Source organism: Carassius gibelio, chromosome A4 (assembly GCF_023724105.1).
Source record: "Carassius gibelio isolate Cgi1373 ecotype wild population from Czech Republic chromosome A4, carGib1.2-hapl.c, whole genome shotgun sequence".
NCBI classification, from domain to species: Eukaryota; Metazoa; Chordata; class Actinopteri; order Cypriniformes; family Cyprinidae; genus Carassius; species Carassius gibelio.
In genome coordinates, this window is record NC_068374.1 from 26,649,393 (window position 1) to 26,672,473 (window position 23,081).

A 23,081-nucleotide genomic window follows, 5' to 3' on the forward strand; every position below is an offset into this window, starting at 1 on the left:
TAACCTGCATATGTTCACATGCTTTAATTGACTATATATACTGTAACTGATGCTCAATGTGAGATCAAATACATTTACATAACAGGGCAAACAAATGGTAGGTTCGGAAACATTGGCTGATTGCATTGCCTTATGTTAGATTATACACACTTATTAGTTTTCAAGTGTAGTTGAAATAAGTTAAACTCGTTATTTAGAAGGCGATGTCCACAAAGATTGGGCAGTGTAGTTTATTAGATGTACTAGATATGGTTAAATAAAGAAAATAGTTTAGATTCACCTCATCGCCCTTTCGTCCTGCAGCTCCAGGGAAGTTTAAAAAGAGAAAGCAAACTTTCCCTCTAATCACTGCAAAAATTATGAAATTAGTATTCAGCAAATATGAATGACCTCAGGTGCTTTGAGAGATGTTAGATCTAGTGTGGGCTCTCTGAGAGCATCTTTTAACATTTTATCCTGCCATAGTGTTTCTGAGGGAACCGAGGGATAATGAGGAGTCGAAACGTTGGAGAGTGTCCTTGATCTCCTCTCTGAAGCCTTGGGTTTAATAATGACTGCGGAAGTTTAATTAGAAACTAACTGAAAATCTGAATTGCCAGAGATGGACACACAGTGGCAAGGTTGCATGTGAAGGATATAATATAGTATTTCTTAATGTTTCATTCGTGTAATTCTCTTGCCATCTCATTATTAGGTCAAAACAGCATTCAGGTGTTTCTCTTTTTAATCGGGTCGATAATGGATCTTTAGCTTTGACGTGTATTTTGGAGTCCAGCACTGGCCAGAGAGCAGCGAGGAGGCGTTTTCCCTTTTTCTTAATCGACTTTCAATTTCCCCAGAGATCTACAGCTCATCCTTGCTCTTGACAGAACTTTGACTGCACCATACAGAGTGGGAAAGTTTGAAGAGCGAACAAACTAATAAGAATTTGACTTTTTAACAAAGCATTTGTGTAGTGCAGTGGTTTAAATCCATTTACTGGTTCATCACACACCTGACCTTTTCCAACAGTTGCTTTTTATAATTTTTTTCAGGGAAGTGAACAGGTAAAATGATGGACTTACTGCAACTCCTGGAGGCCCGCTAGGTCCAATTTCCCCACGTTCACCCTGTCAAACAAAACAAGTTGCTGATTAGGCTGAGGGATTTATTATTTGTAGTTTATGTAATTGAAAACAAATAATGCCCACATGCAAATAATAATGCACCATCAGACAGCCATTATTGTAAAATAAACATGAGAAGATGGTCAGGTCTTGTATCATCCTGAACAGGTTTATATTGTGATAATGACCAGCTGACTATACATTATCCAACTTAAAATATGACTGTTTACCAAATATACAAATCAATGAATATGAAATATTGATTAGAGGGAGATTATATGATTATATACACTTAAGTATGATAAAATAAATGTTTGACCACAGAATGACAGAACTGACCAATCAGAATCCATTGTTTCACAAAGAGAAAGCAAGAAGCATCTCATGATTATGTTTAGTGCATTTGATGAAATATTCCATATTTCAATGAGGGGAAAAAATTCTGACCACAAGACCAGTGATCTGAACTGATTGTACATTTGTGAACATGTTGAAAAGTCAAGTAGGATGAATTATGGATCAGGTTATTAAACAGAGAGCAGCAGCAGCACTAGACAAAAGCATTGACTGAAATAGCAAATCGATTTAATAAAACAGAGGGGGAAAAAATCATGTGCAAGACTAAATTGTGTAAAATCATACCTTGTCTCCTTGATCTCCTTAAAAACCCTTCTTCCCCTAAACACAGACAAAGACACAACAACAGTGAAATACTCACCCATTATGGAGCACTTAACATTTTTTTTTTAAACAAAATTGTATCTAAGGCTGACATCTATTAAAAGGTTCAAGTTGATTCTCTGTGGAAGACATAATTTAACAGCACAAATTGAGAGATGAAACACTATGATGTGAAATGGTTGTGTATAGTAAATATCACCACCTACATTGTTTTTTATATAGTGAGATGTAAAAGAGACACTTACCATGTGACCAGGAATTCCAGGTGCCCCCTGAATCAGATTAAGAGATTGTTTATGCAAATTCACAACTGTAATATTCTAAATAATCAACAATAATCTTCTTGATAAGCTACATTTGCTACAGATTTTGCCATATTGAACTGAATTTTGTTAATTCTTTGTCTAGGAGAACCAGGGGGTCCAGTTCACCCCCGGGATGCCATCCGTTCCGGGGAAGACCCTGCAGAGTAGGAATAATACAGGCAAAAGCATTTGAATTTGTACAACCTTGTATAATATACACAAATACACAGAAATTGTTTGATACTCCTCATATACAACAGGACATCTTCAGTGCACATATTGCTTTGAAATCAAATATAGAGCAATATGAATCCACGCATTCACATTGATGCATATCACAAAAATAAATAAGGAAGCATCTATAACAATGCTGATCTTGTTAGCAAGACCTGTCACATTTCATTTGTTATTCAAAAGAGTCCCTTTGATATGACAAGCGCTTTCATGTGTCGCCTTCTCAAAGAGATAACAGGAAGAAAAACAGCAAAGTATGAATAGCAGGGAGACAGATCTGTGATATTAATACATTGATTTATTCCTTTAATCTACTAAAACAACAACCGAGTCATAAAAACTAATTCATCATTTACAGAACGGCTCGGTTCAAATATTAAATGCTCCAGTAATTAACATACAAGTCAACATGTAATTTTGAAGAGAATGGCGGTGTTTATTTATGTTTAAGTTTGTGGAACAGCGTGAGCACTTCAGATGTTAGATGTACTCAACCATTCAACCTTCTCCCCTTTGACCTTTGGAGACAATGAGTTATAATGCACCGGGCCTTGCTTGAGTCTCTATGTAAATAAAAAAAACTGAAAAAAAATAAAATACTCTTAAAACTGCTAGAAAGACACTATATTTTTATGTTTTTGTGTGTGTAAAACTAGTGTTATAATTGTTAACTAAAACTAAGACTATTAAAAACATTCTTGTTATGTGACTATACTGAAAAAATAAAATTTAATGATAATGGGAAATGTTGACAACTAAGTGAAAAACATTTAAGCACTAAAATTACACACACACACACACACACACACACACACACACACACACACACACACACACACACACACACACACACACACATATATATATATATATATATATATATATATATATATATATATATATATACTGAAATAAATAAAACATTAGACAAAAAAAAAAAAAAACATAAAAATGACAAAAGCATGTAACAAAATTACTAAAAATTAAACAAAAATTAAAATACAAACTGAAAATATACAAATAAATATGATTAAAAGCTCTGGATGCAAAAAGGACATTTTAGCCTAATCTATCACTTTTATATATATATATATATATATATATATATATATATATATATATATATATATAGTTTTATAAGTTGCTCCTTTCACTTCTGTTAAAGGGGTGGTTCACTCGAAAGATTCATAAGCTTGATTGATTCGGTTTAGAGAGAGAATTTGATTTGATATTTTAATTTGAAAACTACATATAAAAAAGTTTGGCTAAAACTATTGACTAAAAGTAATGAGTAAAAGTTGTCAAAAATGCAAAGACTTTTCGTCGACTAAAACTATGAAAGACTCGAATGACTAAAATGTGACTACGACTATTAATCATTATCGTCTCAAAACTAATACTACAGTAAGACTAAATCAAAAATGCCTGCCAAAATTAACACAGCTATGTATAAGCAATAATAATACTGATGCTACCTTAATAAACACCCCTAACACAGAGAGAAAGACTGTCTGTCAGAGGTCAAACAGAACTGTCTAACATACCAGGCCTCCATGACCAAATCCATCACCCTGCAGTGGAGAAATTAGATTTGACCATGTTTCCCTCGGAAGTGTTTACCTCGCAGCTAAGTGGACAGGGCACTTCTGGTTTACTGAGAGCTTCTGGGTCACCTGTAGGGGTGTCCAGTTGAGCAGACTAGGACAAAGACAAATACTAATCTGAATTATGCAGTATGTATAGTGAAAATTACACCCATAATTCCACTCGGATCTGCACAACCCACTTCATCGTGTTGTTCGAACTCTAGTTGTTAGGCTTCGCTACAGATGCTGCTAACACACTCTCTCTTGATGATCGGTAGATCGTCAAAATCACCGGCGAAGAAGATATTCTTGTAAGTGGTAGGAGAAGCGATGGTCTTTAGCTCCTCAATATCTGCATGAGCGATGCAGATGGCCAACACACCTAACACACAAACTCATTTATTCAGCTTTATACTAAGGTGTCACTAAAGCATGGTGCAAGAAACCTTCTTTACTTTTATCACTGTTAAAAATGGTTGTGTTGATAATATTTTCACAGATAAGGTCTTACAGATCCTTTAAGTGATAGTTGTGAGCGGACCCTCTACTTCCCCATAAAGTGGTCTGATGGAAAATAAATAGGTTCTGCCATACAGGAGATCACTGATCTTATAGGAGGTGAAGCCAGAGCTCAGCAGATCAGAGGAAATAACCACCTTTACGCAGAACGTGAAGAGAGATATTTGCTATTAGGACAAAATGTCAGCATCTATGTGATAAAACAGGTGTAGGAAACAAAAAATAAACTGGAACATCTGGGAGAGTCTATTGACTGCAAAATCACTCAAAAGTTTAGATTTCAGATGAGGAAAACTCTTTTATGTCCGTTTAATACATTTCAAGCACACAGCGAGTTCTAGAATCTGAATTATGTGTCGTATGTGTCAAAAGCTACAATAAACGTCCAGCTTTAAATTCCTTATAACCGTCATGTTCGTGCAAAGCACACCCTCATTAGAAGGCCCCGATGATGTCATCAAGATAACACGAATGAATCACAGATCTCTTCATGACATTATCTACACCGTCTATTCTCTTCTTCTTTATGTCTCGCATATCAGACAAAAATGGCTTTTGTGAGAGGAACTCTTATTACTAGCTTATCTGAAATGAGTTTTTCCCCGCTATTTAGCAATATTCATTAACAAATGACCGGTCAGCCTCATTGTTCTGAAGCCATCTGAGCAGCATTAGCAGGTTAATCTATGGTCATAAAATAATACATGAAATATAAACACAAAAATCACATTTTTCCATTACCATGGATAATACAGAATATCATTTATATATTTGCACATTTAGGACATTTTGAAAGCCACGTGTGTAAATGAAGACGCAGTCTGCGTGTAAATGTGGCTTTTTATGTTTCTGACCGGATATATGAAGGATTACAGTCCAATATGTAAGACATTTTCGAGTCAAAATGGGTTACATAAATCATCTTATGGTATTAAATTACAGTTTTTATGTAGTGGTTGAGTGCAGTGTAGCCGCTTTCTGCTTTTCCCTGTGAAGCTGTGAAGATGTGCTGATAACAGTGAAGCTGACAGCAGTGAAACAAACACACACACACACACACATGCACACTGAGCTTCAGTAAAAATACTGCTCTATACAGCTGTGGTTGCTAAAGATGGCGGCTCAAACACAGGAGCTGTCTATCAATCTCATGATATCCCTCAATCCCACTGGAACAATGGGAGGAACATCTCCATATCCCCGGACCCTGACTGTCTGAAGTGCCTAATTAACTGAGCATAGTTTTCTTCTTGTGGCTTTGATAAATGACATGTGCCTGTCGACCGCTTGTCCCTGCAAGAAGACACACTGCCGAACAGAGCAGTCCAACCAAAGAGTCAAGATTAGCTGGTACAGCTTTCCTACAGAATAAGAGGAACAAAATAACATTTTGCTGAAGACAATATATAAAACAGACAATACTAAAAGAGTACCAGTACGAAGAGGCCGTAACTGTGAAAAGGTGAAATTAGTAAAAATATTCAGATGTAAAGCTGTTTAGGGGTTTATGGTTTAGGGAGTTACATTGTCATGGCAAGAAAGATGTAAAATCGGATATAACTTTATACATAAAAGGTTAGAAAGTAAACACATTTTAACACATTAAAACATTTGAGACTCTGGACCACAAAAAAACATGTTTTACAGTCTTAAGCTTTCCACTGAAGTATGGTTTATTAGGATAGGACAATATTTAGCCGAGATACAACTATCTGAAAATCTAGAATCTGAGGCTAAAAAAACCCGCCTCAAAGTACTGAGATAATCGCCTTTAAATTTGTGCAAATAATTATTTCTGTCTTAATTTTTAGCAATGCATATTACTTATATTTAAGGTAGGAAATGTACAAAATATCTTCATGAAACGTGATCTTTGGCATAAAAGAAAAATCAATCATTTTCACCCATACAATGTTTTTTGGCTATTGCTACAAATATACCCCTACGACTTACAGTAAGACTGCTTTTGTGGTCCAGGGTCACATATTGTTTATGTATATACTGTTGAAACTGAGTATTCTAACATGTTTCATTTTAACCCATTTTTGCCTTTTTTTTTTTTTTTAGAAGATGTGCTATACATTTTTAAGTAATCAACATTATGCCACAAATACCATTCATTGAGATTAATTTATAAAAATGTACAATATTCCATTATATTGGTGTCTTGAGACAGAAGGACACAGTTAACAAACCCAGAAACAATACAAAAATACAGCTGATCTTTTTCTGTGATCTGTGATGAAGTTCCTGAATATTTTTTTTTAAATCATGCATTATCATCCTATTTTAAACTCTGCACTTACCCTTCTCTATGTGTTTCAGTGAAACTGGTTGCAGTTGATCATCTGTCAGAATGTGTTTATCAAGGAAACATGACAGGGTGTCGGGTTACTCACAGGTCCTGAATGTAGCGGTGATGCCAGGACCAACCGCAGAACCAAAGAGAACATAAAGGGAAAGCACATACTCCGTGTCATAGACCAGATTCTTCTAAACATACTAATTTTGCAATTCAAAGCCATTTAGAATCAACTGCCTGGCCTGATCTCTTCACAGGAACTCTTCACATACTTAAACACACACAAATAAATATACATAAATAGCTCAAATAGTTTACATCATCCAAAATATGCATTTCATTTTTTTTTTACATATGTGTTTGTTACTTATTTTTGGTGACATAAAATAAAAACATTCTTAACAATATTAATAATTATTATATTATTATATTACACACACATACACTTTGCATGTGTGTGTATATATATATATATATATATATATATATATATATATATATATATATATATATATATATATATATATATATATTATAAAAATGTAATTTGTATATAAAAAAGTATTGTTTAACAATACATAAATATATGTACACTTATTTAATATTTTATAAAAATACATTGATTGTCCATTCAATTGTCCATTCATATTTAATATATATATATATATATATATATATATATATATATATATATATATATATATACATATATATATATATATATATATATATATATATATATATATATATATATATATATATATATATATATATATATATATATATGAATTACTTTTTAATTAATAATTAGATATCTTTATATATATATATATATATATATATATATATATATATATATATATATATATATATATATATATATATATATATATATATGTGTGTGTGTGTGTGTGTGTGTGTGTGTGTGTAAATAATTTTATAAAATATTATAATAAATCTTACTTTCATGTTTCAAGACTTTTAAAATCAATTTTAAAATACTAAACATGTTACGTTTAATTAGTCTCTCTTGCCCTCCGTTTCTTTCCACATTCCCCATAAACTCAGACTCTCTAGATGTATGTGTCAGAGCGTGTGGTATGAGTCACAGAGCTGTCTTTCATTAGAATGTTCTTCCAGGTCGTTCTTTTAAAGCAGGTGCCCGCAGCCCATCACAGTGACAGAAAGGAGTCACTTTCAAAGACTCTTCTTTTGGAGGTGCTCTGAGGTGACATCAATTCATTTCTTTCCCAAAGTCCCGAACTTACACACACACACAGACACACACGCACAAATTCTCTTAAACACACAAAGTTGACGGCATGAGTCATGAGGCAGCACAATGACACCTCATGTTGTCACCAACCTGTCGCTTCCATAAAAAAGAGACTATAAGTCAGAGAGAGGGGAAATTAAAAGTGAAACAGACTACAAAGTGAAACTGGAAAGTGGTCAAGTGCAGGACAAGGTGTCAGAAAAGGGTACCTGCAGTAGGACCCCAGGCCAGTCTGTATACTCTAGCTCCAGGTAAAGCGTTCCACAAGGTAACAGTGCTGCTAGAGCTCACAGCACATGCTCTCAGGGTCTGTACTGCACTGCTTTCACTGTGAAAGAGCATCAACATCCTCATATGTGGCATGATTTATTAGCAGTTCTGTAGCGTTTTGCCCTCAATCTTCACTATTTTTAATGTCTGGCTGTTTTTAAGACACTGAATCAAGTTAAATAACACATTGAAACCCTGATTCCATTGTGTTGGCTCCAGCTATTTTGGAAAGCAAGCATGCATCCTGTGTGATCGGCCTCTTACAGTTCACATGTACTGTAGCACTGTGGCTCATCTGACAGATGATCAACTGCAAACAGTTTCACTGAAACACATAGAGAAGGGTAAGTGCAGAGTTTAAAATAGGATGATAATGCATGATTTAAAAAAATATATATATATAATTATAATTTTTTTACAGAACATAAATTAGAAACAGAAAATAGAAAATGAAACATATAAATAAAACACAAGAGAACGTGTTTTATTTTTGCATTAAAGGTGTGATGATGTGTTATACTGCCATCAAGTGGTTAAACCAGTAACACACACGATTAATCCAAGCCAAACGATTTAATATAACATTTTACTTCAATTATTTGTATTTTTATTATTGAAAATAATGCTTTTTATAAATGGTAATATTATTAAAATAATTAACAAAAATAAACTATTTAAAATAATAATAATGGTAATTATTCCCAAACCATAAATACCATTTAAATATATATAATGATTACAATTATAATAAAATGAAGACAGACTTAGAGACAGTGGCAGATTCTCCAATGCGTCCGGGGGTAGATGGCATATAAAGTGAGAGAGCACTCAGTCTTAGGACTTGACCCAGTTACTTGAGTACAACTAATATCTCCCTTCAGATCAACCTGAGAAACAGAAAGAAAAGAATATATTCTGAACTAACCACACATGCTCACTCGCAAATACATAGTAAACATATTAGCTTATTGTCACATGAAGAAATCTGGTCTATGTGCAGCCTTCCATGCGCTGTGCTGCATGGGGTGTACATATGCTCAGGTGACTGTGTCTCACCTGTCTCTGCTGTGCTGGGAGCAGATGGCCCTTTGGAGACAGAGGGGTGATGAGAAGCCTGTAGACGGTAACGTCTCCTGTGGCCTGACTCCAGGTCAGCTGCAGAGAGCTGTAACTCTCTTTAGATCCTGCTATCCTCTCCAGCACCACAGCACACAGGATAAGAAGAAAAGATAGAATTATAATCACTGAGCCCCGCTGCTGCCTGGTATATTATTAGACAATATTTATGCTTTTCTGATGCAATTCAATGTAGTATGTGTGTCTGTGGAAATTATGAACATATATCTGGAATCTATCAGTCTGTGCCATCTAGTTTCATGACAGAACTTTGTATATCTGTACCTCTGCCCTCAAAATGTATGTTATTTGATGTAATTATTATAAATAGGAACAATAATTGAACAAAACTGCATTACCATAGTGAAAGAATCGGTCAAATTTTACACGTTGTTGACTTTAATCACTATTGATAAAAAGAAAGGGGTTTAAAAAGAGAATTCATATGCAATAATATATTGATTAAACTGCACTCACACTTTTCGATGAGAACAAGATTTGAGATGCATGGATGATGACACTAACATTAACAGTTATTGAACTGAACTGAACCAAACCAACACTCAACTGTCTCGAGCTGAATAATGACACTATTGTCTTCTGTAGAGCATCTTCTAGCTGAATTGAAGTCGTTTAATAAATGATGAGCTTTGCAACTTTGGCAGTTTTTGAACTGAATTGAAACAACACTGAACGGAAGTGAGCTGAATAATGACACTATTATCTTCTGTAGAGCTGCTTTACAGCTTAAACTGAACGTTTCCAGATTGATAAATTAACACTGGCATTTTCCTCTTGATTAATGTGAAGCTGCTTTTGAAACAATATGTAAAAGCACTTTATAGATAAATGGGAGTTCACTTGTTGTAACTCTTTTCTCCTTTCGGATTCAGACTGTTTTGAGAATTTCCTCGATTCAGCATTTAATCATGTTCACTAATCATTATTGCAGATTTCCAACATTACTATTTAACACTGTCATAGCATGGAGGCCTGTAAGGTGCAGTTGATGCTTAACAGGTGTGTGTGTGTGTGTGTGTGTGTGTGTGTATAGAAATGACCATTATGTGTCTCGGAGCTGCTGCAGTGTCATCAGACAGTGTATCAGCTGTAAACTGATGTTGAGAGAACGTCATGCTGCGTCCCCTGTGCTGCTGTACATGTGTCTCATAGATGTGTCAAACATCTCTCTGGGAAAACTGATTAGAAATGCAGGGCACGGTGTCAGTATGTGTGTGTGTGTGTGTGTGATAAAGGGGGCAAGGAGGAATGGGTTTGATGAAAAATTACAGCAATTAGTCAGCCACCAGGTAATGAGCCATAATTATTTCAGCACTCTGGGCGTCAAAACAGAAAGTCAAGGAAACAAGGCTAACACACACAAACATACACATCAGAGCCGATCCTAGACTTAAGGGAGCCTTGTGTTGTGTGTGGTTATAAACGAATGAATGAAACATATTTGTCCTGGCTCGGTACACTTTCAACACGTTTTTTTTTTTTTTTTTTTTTGTCTCTAGCAAGACTGTACGACATTCACATTACATGATTTAACTGACTTTTACGTAGAAAGTGCACACTGCATTAATAGAAATAATATTTTTTTTCAAATTATCTTTTTCATAACAGCTGGCCAAATTCAAAAACGAAACTAAAATTAAATCATCTTTTTAGAGCAAGGGGGCCCCCTGGTGTTCCAGCTTGCGTATTTTGCGTAAAGGGAGGAACGGCTCTGATACACGTTTTATGTCTTACAGCATTCACCAATAATACCATTCAATAAAGTTACTCTGAGCCACACGTCAAAACATGAAGAAGTGCACACAGACGTGTCATGCCCGTTTAGACTACAATACAAACACTTCTCACATGAAGAACACCAAGATTTCAACTCATCCACAGCAAACAGGGCAATGTCTGTTACAGCTTTAACTGGACTGTCCTCTGGATCATCCGACTGACCTTTAGTGATCAGAACAGCAATCTGAGGCCAGAAAGAAACATAATGTGATGAGCTAGTGATCCCAACATGCAAAAGGGTGGATCTCACACTCAAATATGAGCATCACATAAAAAAACAAAAATAAAAAAAAAACGTACAGGTCTTATAGGTTAAAAATGTGCTTTCTTTTTGTCTAATATGTTAATAATAGTTATAATAGTGTTCTTGTAGCTCAAGTGGTAGAGCATTGCTCTATGAAGCGCAAGGTTAGGGGTTCGATTCCCCGGGAACACATGATAGGTAAAAATTGATAGCCTGAATGCACTGTAAGTCACTTTGGATAAATGCATAAATTGAATATCTTAATACTGGAATCTCACAAAGCCTGTTGAAGCCAACTTGTATTTAACCTCAAAGGAAAAAAGTTGTGTTTAATTTTACAGCACTTACAGTTAAAGTTAGTTTTAGAGTTTAACTTATTATAGTATGTAGCACATACACTGTACATGTAGAAAAGAACTCAAGTGTTGATGGAAAAAAATAAAGTATATTTGGAAAACAGAAAATGAGGCCAGTTTTCATTACTGAAATACATCATCATATACTTTTACTATTCTGATTATTTTCAACAATGATTCTCATTAATGTAATATATTACCATAATACATTACAGCAATATAAAAGGTGAAATATGCTTATTTGTCAGGAAAAAAATAATATCAAAAATTTAATGCAAAAAAGTGTTAAGTAAACAACATTATATTCTTTATGCAGAACATATTTTTATTTTTTTATTTTGGTGCTAAATATGACTGGGACTTTTTCTTGCCAGCTTTCATGAAATCCAACCGAAAGTGTGAATTTTTATTTAAGGACTCAATCTAACATTAAGAGCATCATGCTAATACCAATGCCCTTGAAATCATGCGGCATGAATTATCATCTTATTGCATACATAATTCCCCAACTGCAGCAGATCCAAACCTGCAAAATCACTTACACTCACAAATGAGTATTCTGAAAAGGAAACATCTCCTGGGTCACCTATAGTTCACCAGCAGTGGCTGCGCTGCATCTGGGTTCATCTTTATGCACTGAACACTAGCATGCCATTACAGTGCATGTATGTGATGAGAGTTTTAATAAAAGGTGAAATCTCTGCAGTTTATTAAAAATGCCTGTTCATTTCTCCACACCAGGTGCTCTACGGCAAGACCAGCAGCTGTGTGCAGTTTGGAATCCTAATCAAACTCTAAATTAGGATGGGTGGGACACTGCGGAGCAGAGTGTGTGCACTGCAGCACAGGACGTGATGTCCTGACAGAATCAATGGAGTCATTGCAGGTGCAGCTCTTTGAGATGTATAATTAGAAAGCTGTTCAGTGTATATGTGAAAGGATGTTTCATCTGGAAAATTGCCATTTCAAAACTTTGCTGCAGTTTTAATGATGAACAAATATCACTGATATTTAGTTTTGTGTCCTAACCAAACAAGGTACAATAAAATGTTAAACAATACAAGCTTTGAGCACAACAAGCAGTATGATACTGTCGTTTGACTGATTTTCATTTATGCACCATCATGGGACATTCAAGGGACACTCTTTATTGGCAGGTTCCATAAATAACCTTTAACATCCATGAACCCTTTCCATATAAAAAAGGCCTTAATAAACTCTTAAAAAACTATAGTTCTTTATTGGCATCTAAAGTCACCCATGGCAACTTTCTATTCAACAAAACATTCTTTGGGGGGTTCTGATAATTTAAATGTTCTTCACACTAAGAAAACAAATGGTTCTCTGAAAGGTTTTTTTAGGAAACCAATAATTGTTCTTTTATGCCATGCCATAGCCTTTTGAAACTTTTATTTTTAAGAGTATAGTGGAAAAAGGCTCTTTATATATATATATATATATATATATATATATATATATATATATATATATATATATATATATATATATATTTTTTTTTTTTTTAAATGGTCTTTACATTTTTTAGAACTGATAACTGAAAGGTTCTTTGGGCAAACAAAATTGTTCTTCTATGGAATCCTTTTGGAACCTTTATTTTTAAGTTTATAACCCCACTCACTTCGAAATGTCCTTGTTTCACAATCCTGATCTTTATAACTGTACATTAAACATCGAGTATCTTCTGATTAGCTGTGATTGTGTCATATATCGTGCAGCAGTTTGTCGTCACTGTGGACAGACAAATTTCTTGTCGGGATCTTTAAGGGCAAGTTAGGGTGCTTGAGATGTGCTAAACATTTCTGAGTTAATATGCAAAGCTATTTTAAAATCTCTGTCATGGTTCTAACATGGGTTTGGTTGTGTGTGAACTTATCTTTTGTATATATAAAGCACTTATGATGCACACATGCGCGCGCACACACACACACACACACACACACACACACATACACACTCACACACACATATTATTTTTAACATGTATTATTAAAAATATATAAATTAACAAATATGTCTGGCAATATCCCATACATTTTGTGTATGATAATGAAAAAATAATGGCAACATTTTACATTTAGGTTCCATTTGATAACATCAGGTAATTACAAATACTAACATTAAATAATGAGTGTGAATGTGTAAATGAATGTGAACTAACAATTAATCATATTCTTTTACTAACAATTAAGAAATACTCATTGTTATTGTTATTGTTAATGTTATCACATTAATTAAAGTGTTACCACAATCAGTTGTTCTAATTGCATTATATTTATACTAGTATGAAATTAAATTACAGTTTAGCATCATATTTCCATTAAATTCAGGAACTGAATTGGCTCTTAAAACATTCACAGTTAAATTTTGATCCATAGATTTTTTTTTATCAAGGCCTTCTTTTTCACACCCAGCCACAATGTGTTCGGCCACCATTAGAGGGCAGTGTAGACTCAGAGAAAATACGGATTTTTAGACTGGTAAATTTATGCTAAGTAACCTGCACTTCGGAAACCTCATTAAACAGGAAAAGCAGCTGCGGACTCAAAAGTCCTGATCCAGTCATGCCGTGGTTGTGCTATGGTTTCATATGACCTATAATTTCAGGATGCTTCTTACACAGCATCAAAATATTAAAGGGGTCATATGATGGGATTTAAAATTGTCCTCTCTCTTTGGAGTGTTTCAAGCTCTTGGTGCATAAACAAGATCTGTTAAGTTGTAAAGACTAAAGTCTCAAATCAAAAATGATATTCTTTATCAAATTTAAGTCTCTGCCACGCCCCCCAAAATGGCTCATTCAAACACGACCCACATGTCTACGTCACCATGTGGAAATATTTGCATAATGCTGCCCAAATGTTTACACAAGAAAGAAGGTTTGGTTTCAGTAACAGTAGTTAGTGTTGAAGCAGCCATGTAAGGGAGATGCTGTGTGTATCTAAGCAAAGCAAAAGCACTTTATTTGGCCTTCCGAAAGTAGATACATTTAAGAATCTTTAAGATTACTTACAACAGAACAGCAACGCATTTTATTGGACAACCGTTTTTTTGAACCTAGGAGAGGAGGTCATTCTGATTTTGCTACGAAAATTTGCATCTTCTGAATCAGCTAGTGTATGTATGTTTTGTTATTAGGTTAAGTATTTGCTATTGAATGTTAAAATGCATAGTTTTGTGCGTGTGCGTGTGTGTGTGTGTGTGCGAGAGAGATAGAGAGAGAGAGAGAGAGAGAAAGAGAGAGAGAGAAAGAGAAAGAGACACAGTGGAGTCAGCTGTCTTAACCGTCCATGGCTTGTGTACTGCAAACACATACGAGCTTCATCGCTGTGTCTGTCACGTGACTCTGTTCCTCTTTTGGGCTTGAGCTAATGGTAAAACTAAGGACATTATTAACTGTCTTTATATTTATTTTGAAAGATGAAGCTCACGATTATGGAAAGGGGCGTTACATTTCCAATGAGTGCTTGCGGTGTTTGGCCAATCACAATGCACTGTGTCAGTTGGCCAATCAGAGCAGCCTGCTCTTGTTAAAAGGAGGGACTTTGTAGAAAAGACACTGTTTGAGAGAAGCGGGGCATAGAGGACCTACAGTAATGTACAGTATTTGAAAAATAATGTGGTTTTTTTTGGACATTAAACCATGTCAGCATATTCTGTTACACCAACTACACCAAATAATGATCTTTAAAAAATCATCATATGACCCCTTTAATTTAATTCTGTTTTTGATTGCTGTAAATTGCTAAAATTTGTGATGGCTAACACTAAGTGGACTGCAGATGTCCTCTTAATCAAATAATTCTCTAAAGAAAGGTTGTTTTAGGCAGGAGCTAATCAGTACTAGATTAGACCTAATAGAAGAGGACAGTGATCAGAGAAGATAGTTATACACACCTACACCTGAAATTCAACAAAACCGAAGGAGACCAGTACATCCCAAGCTTTTCAACCCCCCCTCCCAATCCCAACAGCACACCAAATAAGCATACCATTTATTATTATCTGCAGAGTGAACTTGTGAAATTACATGATGTTTCAATGGTCAATGGAAACCAAAATCATCATCCCTCTAAGGGCTGGATTCAAAATCATACTGAAAATCATTGTCTATTCATGCTCCTGGTGAGATGGAGGATAGTTTTCCTTGAAGGGGGGGGGGGGGGATGCTATTTCATGCATACTGAGTTTTTTACACTGTTAAAGAGTTGGATTCCCATGCTAAACATGGACAAAGTTTCAAAAATTAAGTTTGAAGGAGTATTTTTGTTCCCAAAATACTCCTTCCGGTTTGTCACAAGTTTCGGAAAGTTTTTTTCGAGTATGGCTCTGTGTGACGTTGGATGGAGCAGAATTTCCTTATATGGGCCTTAAGGGCACTTCTGCCGGAAGAGCGCACGCTTCTGTATAGCAGAGCACTGAGAGGCTGGGCACAGACATTCATTCACTGAACAGAGCGAGAGCGTCGCGAAAAAGTCACAAAAGACGTGTGTTTTTGGTTGCCAGGGCAAGACAACCCTGCACAGATTACCAAAAAAAAAAAAAAAAACAGCATTAAGGGACCAATGGATGGAGTTTATTTTTACAGAGCATCAACGGAGTTGTGCAAGTGTTTTTGTTTGTTCCCTGCATTTCGAAGATGCTTGTTTTACAAACAAAGGCCAGTTTGACGACGGATTTGCACATCGTTTATTTCTTAAGAATGATGCAATCCCAAGGAAAAAGGGTCACGATCGTGTGTTGGAACCGCAGGCGGTGAGTAAAACTGCTTCAAATATCTCTGCCTCCTTGTTAGTGCATCCGCCTCCCATGCCGGAGACCCGTGTTCGAGCCCCGCTCGGAGCGAGTCGTTGCTGCTGCTGCTCTCGTTCAGTTTCAGCCTCGGGATCTGATTCTGGATCATAAATAAACGGCTGAATCTGACTGTAAGCCATGGTTTGTTTGGATGTTTTTTCCCTCACGATAATGTCACAGCTTCCAAAGCTCTCAACACAAAAGCCTACTGGCGCTCGTGATTCTTTAGCTCCGCCCACACGCCACGCCTCCAGCCGGTCGTTTTTTTCCGGGAAAAATCGGTACAGACTATCTTTCTCTTATGAATATAATAAAACTAAAGACTTTTTGGAGTTATGAAGGATGCAGTACTACTCTATAGGTACTCAAGATTAACAGGAGATTGAGTGAAAATGAGCATTTCACCCCCCCTTTGAGGATCTTCTCCCAGACCTGGATGACTGCTTCAGTGAGCTTCTTGACTGTCTGTGGTGCTACTTGGCAGACTCAGATGCTCTGATACATAACCCCCCAGAGGTTCTCGATTGGATTCAGGCCTGAGAAATCAGTGCCTTCATAAACCAGAAACTACCTTCACACTCAGATCCCACTACAGGCCCTCATGGCACCCTTATAGGGTATATATCTACATTGTGGCCAAAAACATGCACACCAGTAGCCGGTTGGAGGTCATTTTGTAGGGCTCTGGCAGTTCCCCTTCTGTTCCTCCTTGCACAAAAAATCAGATACCAGTCCTGCAGCTGGGATTTTGCACTTCTACAGCACTATCTAGCCTCTTCTTCTTGTATAACAGACCATCTCCCGGTATCTCTTCCAATGCTTTTGAGACTGTGCTGGAAGATACAAAAACCTCCTTTCATCAGCACGTAAGGAAATGCCATCCTGGAGAAGCTGTACGACCTGTGCAACATAATTTGTGACTTTACAATGCTTCAATGTTGTGACTGTACATCTCAGCCGCAGCTTGCAGACCGTGCAGTTGTGTGTGTAGAGGATAACACTAAAATCATCTGCTGCTGGATTAAAATCATCAGTCTGTGAAGATGATGTGGTTTAACACGATACAACTTAGTATAGCTCCGTTCAGTGCTGAATCATAAAGTCAGTGAAATAAGATTATTAAGCAAACATTTACTTAATTCTAAAGCAACTGCAACAGACTGGCTACCATTACCATGACTACAAGGCCCTGACAGCAATGAAAAATGACTGCCTGTGTATTTACAGTTATAAGGGCTGATTACCGGGGTTAATTGCTCACTCTTTTACATTTAATACGAAAGCAGGACGTGACCTCAGAAAGTACATTCTTTCCATTTCATAGTCAAGTGTCTGTCACTGCAAACAGTCTTTTTGAAGAGGTTGGGAAAATCATAGTGTTTCAAGGCATTAAAGCCTCAGTCAGTAATTGGTCCTGACAGACTCCTCTAAAACCATCCTGCGTGAATTCAATATGTTTCACATTCTCGCTCTTTCCCACTCTGTCTCTCTCTCTCCCTCACACACACATACACACACATTTACATATACTTTTTCCTTTAGGAAGTTTTCCTTCTTTTCAACTTTTAACTCACGTCCAAACTTGTATATCATTGTGTATACTGAGATTAACTCAATTATAGTTTTTGCTCACCAAATTTTACCCGCATTTTTAGTGCGTGTTCATTTTGGAGCCTGTCTGGAACTTTTCAGAGTGGGATTGATTGAAGGGCGGGATATTGGCAGTTCACTGGGGACTGAAGAGGCATGATTGCATGTAGATAAAGCGTGAGTCAGCAGTCTACCTTCAGCCTCTGCAGTGGTGCTTTGATAGAAGAGAGACAGGAACAAGAAGAAGATCCACATGCCGCTATATCCCATTTTCTCTCTCTCGTCCTCCAACTCTCTCTTTCGTTCCCTGTCCTCCCTTCTTATCTCTTTCCCAGCAGTCCTGAGACAGGCTTGTTCTCTGCTTTATTTAGCTGCTACACTCTCTTCCTTTCATCTGTAAAACAAGGGAAGAGAGAGATCGGTATCATCATACATATGCATATACACACATTCAGAATAATCGTTTTGATCTATTCTGTTAGTAGAGTCAATGTAATCACTAAATCTTTGCTGAAAATCATCCTGTCAGATATGGCTGTGCAGGCCTGCTGAGCTGCGGTTAACAAATGAATAGCACTCAGATAGAGACAGGTTTATTCATATATATAAAAAATAATTGTTTAAAGGTTAAGAAAGTTCGGTAGTGCACAGTGAAGTTCTACCAAGAAGTTTATTCCTCTCAGGTGTCATGTAATAAAATTCAACAGAGGAATCTACTGTACAATAATAAAGAATAGTTAAGCTCAAAATGATTATCGTGTAATTTTTTTTACATGTTATTCCAGACCTGAATGGTTTTCTTTCTTCTGTGGAACAAATAAAGAGATGCTTGACGGACATCTTTTATCTCCATAATGAAGGTGGATAGTAATCTCAGGCTGCCATGGACCCATTGTGAATTTATGTGTCATAACTCATTGTGTGACTATGTCATAAGTATGACTTTATATCTCACAATGTGATTATCATAACTGTGACTATTTCTTGTAATTGTGACTTTACATGTCACAATATCAACTTTATTTCTTGGGACTTTATTTTGACTGAGACTATTTCTTGTGCTTAGTATTTTTACAATGTGACTTAATATGCCATAATTCTGACTTAATGTCTTATAATGTGAATTTCTGTCCTTTTATCTCATCATTTTAATTTAATATCTCACAATATGACTTTATGTGTCACAGTTATGGCTCCATTTCTTGTGTTTGTTTTATAATATTGAATAACTGTGACTTACTGTAGCATGTCATGTTTGACTTAATATATAACAATGTGACTTTATAAATCTTATTTTTGACTTCAATATCTCACATTGTCACTTTATGCGTCACAATTGCGACTTTACTTCTTGCGATTGTGTCAAGAAATATCCTACGATGTGGTGTAAAAAAGGCCTCTATGTTCTGAAGTTGAGGAGTTATGAATCCTGGACCAACAGAATACAGATCCGAAAAACAAAATCTCCAAATATCTGACAGGCTTTTAAATATGGAAAACTCTCTTCATCCTTTGAAATCACGACTAATCCCAAACTTTAAAAGCTCTTCATGCAAAATCCAGAGGGATCATACAGGTGAAAGGCTTCCTTGGCAAATAAATACTGTCATTCCAAATACTGTGCTAAATAACTACATAGTCTTACAGTCCACCAAATGAATGCAGCTGCAAGGGTTCGATGACTTTAACAAACTTCTCTGGAGTGAACCTGGGAATCTATAAAGCATTTTTACATAGTGCTAAAACTTTATATCATGATCACAGACACTTCTTTGCAGGTCAAACACCTTTAGCACACAAAGTTAGCATAGAAAGCATGTTTTCCTATCAGATGCAGTGGAACGCAGCCAGATTTTTTAATCGAGAAAATTTCAGGGCCATGAGCTCTAAACATAAAATTCAAACTCAGTCCTGTTTGAGCATGTAACCTCAAGCACTTCTTTACCACAGTCAGTTTACATGACTTTACATGGACTCCAGTACTCTGGACCGGGCAGATAAGACTTTATGAATTGCTGCACTTTAGAAGCCGCCGTCTGATTGTGTGATATATGAATGAATCTGATTGAACAAGCGATAATTCGCATCAACGTACAGGCCGGAAGGTGCTACTGCCTTGACTCAAGGAATATTTTTCTGATGCCTGCCACACAGCAACTTGCATACAGCAAAGAATGTAATCTCATGAGCGCAGGCCGACCGGTGAAGTGAGCGTGCAGTTGGATTGTACCCAAGCCCCTTTTCACTCTCGCTACAAACCCTGCTGTTTGTTTGTCATTTCTGACTAACATCCCACTTCGCAGGAGATTATATCTGTAGCTCTAAATTAAGAGTTAGACGTGCACTGGGGGAAAAAAAAACATTTCTTAAAAGCATCCAAAAACACACTAGCACACACAAAGAGATGGCAATTGTCGTAGTCCATGCAATTGCTGCACAGAACACAATGGAGAATGCACAAAATCAAAAATGAACACAAAGTTCAAAAGGGCCCATTCATGAGCCAAAAACTTTTAAATGTTGCTTCAGCAATTTTTTTTATGAAACAAGAAGAAATGTCCTCACAGAAGATCAATTGTAGCAGAAATATCCAAATGCATACTCCCAATATTCGTTTGCTTACAATAAAAGCTGGAAAGGACGCTGTTTGTGGAGGCTTATCAGCTGCAGGAAGAGGCAGGCCGCCAGCATGCAGTAATGAAGCGACTTTATGCGGTTTATCTATGACATCACGTCTAAAGCAAAAGTGCCGCTCAACTTCGAGGAGCTTGTAAAAGCCTGTGCGTGGAGGAAAAAGCTATCAGACTGGAGACATCACCAACAAACTACCATTTTGTTCAAGGCTTTTTAGTTGCATTAGCGGGGCTATTGAAGCCTTCAGATGTGCCATTAAATGGAGTGGAACGGCATACGGTGGATGGAGTGTCTGATTTTGTTCCACAATTACCCAATCAAACAATGCATTAAACAAATAATTGAACTAGGGTCAAATCATGCTAGTTTTGATCAACTATGTTTGAGAAAATGAACTTTTAAAGAGCACTTACATTAGTTTAGAGTAGTTTTTCAGTGAAGGGTCATGACCCCAAAATGGTCTGTTGTGATTGGATTGTGGTGAGTAGGGAGAAACAATGCAAATTGATAATGGTAAAATACAAATATAATTAGGATAGCAACATTAACAGACATAGAAAACATTTCCCACGTTGTTGAAGTCAAAAGTCGCACATACAAATGAATGCCACAATATTGTAGAGTCTATTCATCTGTTGCTTGGTTGAAGCTATAGCCAAATTAGACAGATGCCAGACAGGCTTCTTGGCTTTGCTTCATCCTGAAAAATCATGAATAAAACAAGGTAAAAGCCAATGCAACTCAGATTATATTAAATACTGATTCTATGTTAAGTGTTGTGTTAAATTGCCACCTGATGTCCAAGAATGTCTGGATCATGAGTAAAACCAGTTGAGAACGTCTCTGAGAAAATGGCCCACATTTTTTTAAGCTTTGCTGTAAGAAATGTCCACCAAATAACATTTGAGACTTATTTTAGAACTATTTGAGAACTATTTTAGCAAGGTTAGAGAGTTTGTAACCCGAGTGGAAAAAATATATATCATAGAACTTCCTGTACAATAATGCTGCTGTTATTGCATCATCAAGCAATTATAAGCATTGAGGAATATGTGTTGAACAAAGCTGACATGGCTAATCAGCCTGGGAAATATTAAACAGGCTTGTCTTCATAATTTAGCAGCTAATTGCTGTTTTTTAATACCTATGAATCCCCAAAGTGGTTCATAGTGCAGCTAAAATGTGTTTTGATTAAATTCAAGCTTTAGGCTTGAGTGAAAATAGCAATGTACACAGGGATCGGCATGAGAGAAACAAAGGAAATCTCTCCTGTCGGTCAAATATTAGGAATTCACAGGGCTGGGCTGAGTTCATCAAAACATCATTGACACGTGGGTAATTGCCCCACTGGTACGTTAGCTTGTTTTTACAGGCATGCGGTCCATTTTCACTGGCCGTCACCTTTTGTGTCTGTATACCACTCTAGTCAACATGATTTCCATCATACATAGACCTCAAATGCATCACGTCACCACAAAAGACCACCGTTTGCATGTTTTCAGCAGTTATGAATAATAAAGAGCTCCTGGGAGAAATAAAACCCAATTGGATGACGTATATGACGTATAGATTTAATGTAATGCTGAAATCTTAATTATAAGTTCATTTTCTGTGCTCCAGTGGCCCCAACAGTTCATTATTCTGCCCTGCAGTGCCTTTCCGACTCCACTTTAATTGTGTTTTTGTCATGGAAAGTGTTCAAAGTCCATGTTTAAATAATGTGCCTGCCTGAGTTTTGCTTTTGGGGGGAAAAGTATTGATTGATGTAATATAAAGACAAGTGCCTCATTTAAAGTTATGGAAATGTGTCTGCAGAGAGAAGAAATAAGGAGAGCTGCGGAGAAGTAATATGGCGTTTGAATATTAATATGACATTACAGTTGTGTGTGTGCATGTCCGTGGTCTCTGGCACAACTGTCTGGTTGTCTCTATCCAGGAAATCACAAACTTGTTGCCTACGGCAATCAGAAACAAAATGTATCCCCTGCTGGCAGGTACGGGCCACAGCGGCTACCTCAGTCTACAACAAAAGGCCTGAAGTATGCTAATCATTGACAAAAAAACACACCCACACACCTCTAAATGACATGCACACACTTTAAACTAACTCAGAGAGTGTGCCCACCCACACAACATTGTATTATTTCAGAGGTCTTCAAGCAATGCTGTAATTCACTCAGATATTGATCAAAGATGTAAATGGGGGACAGGTTTGGAGAATTTTACATTACATCACATGCTCGTCAGTGG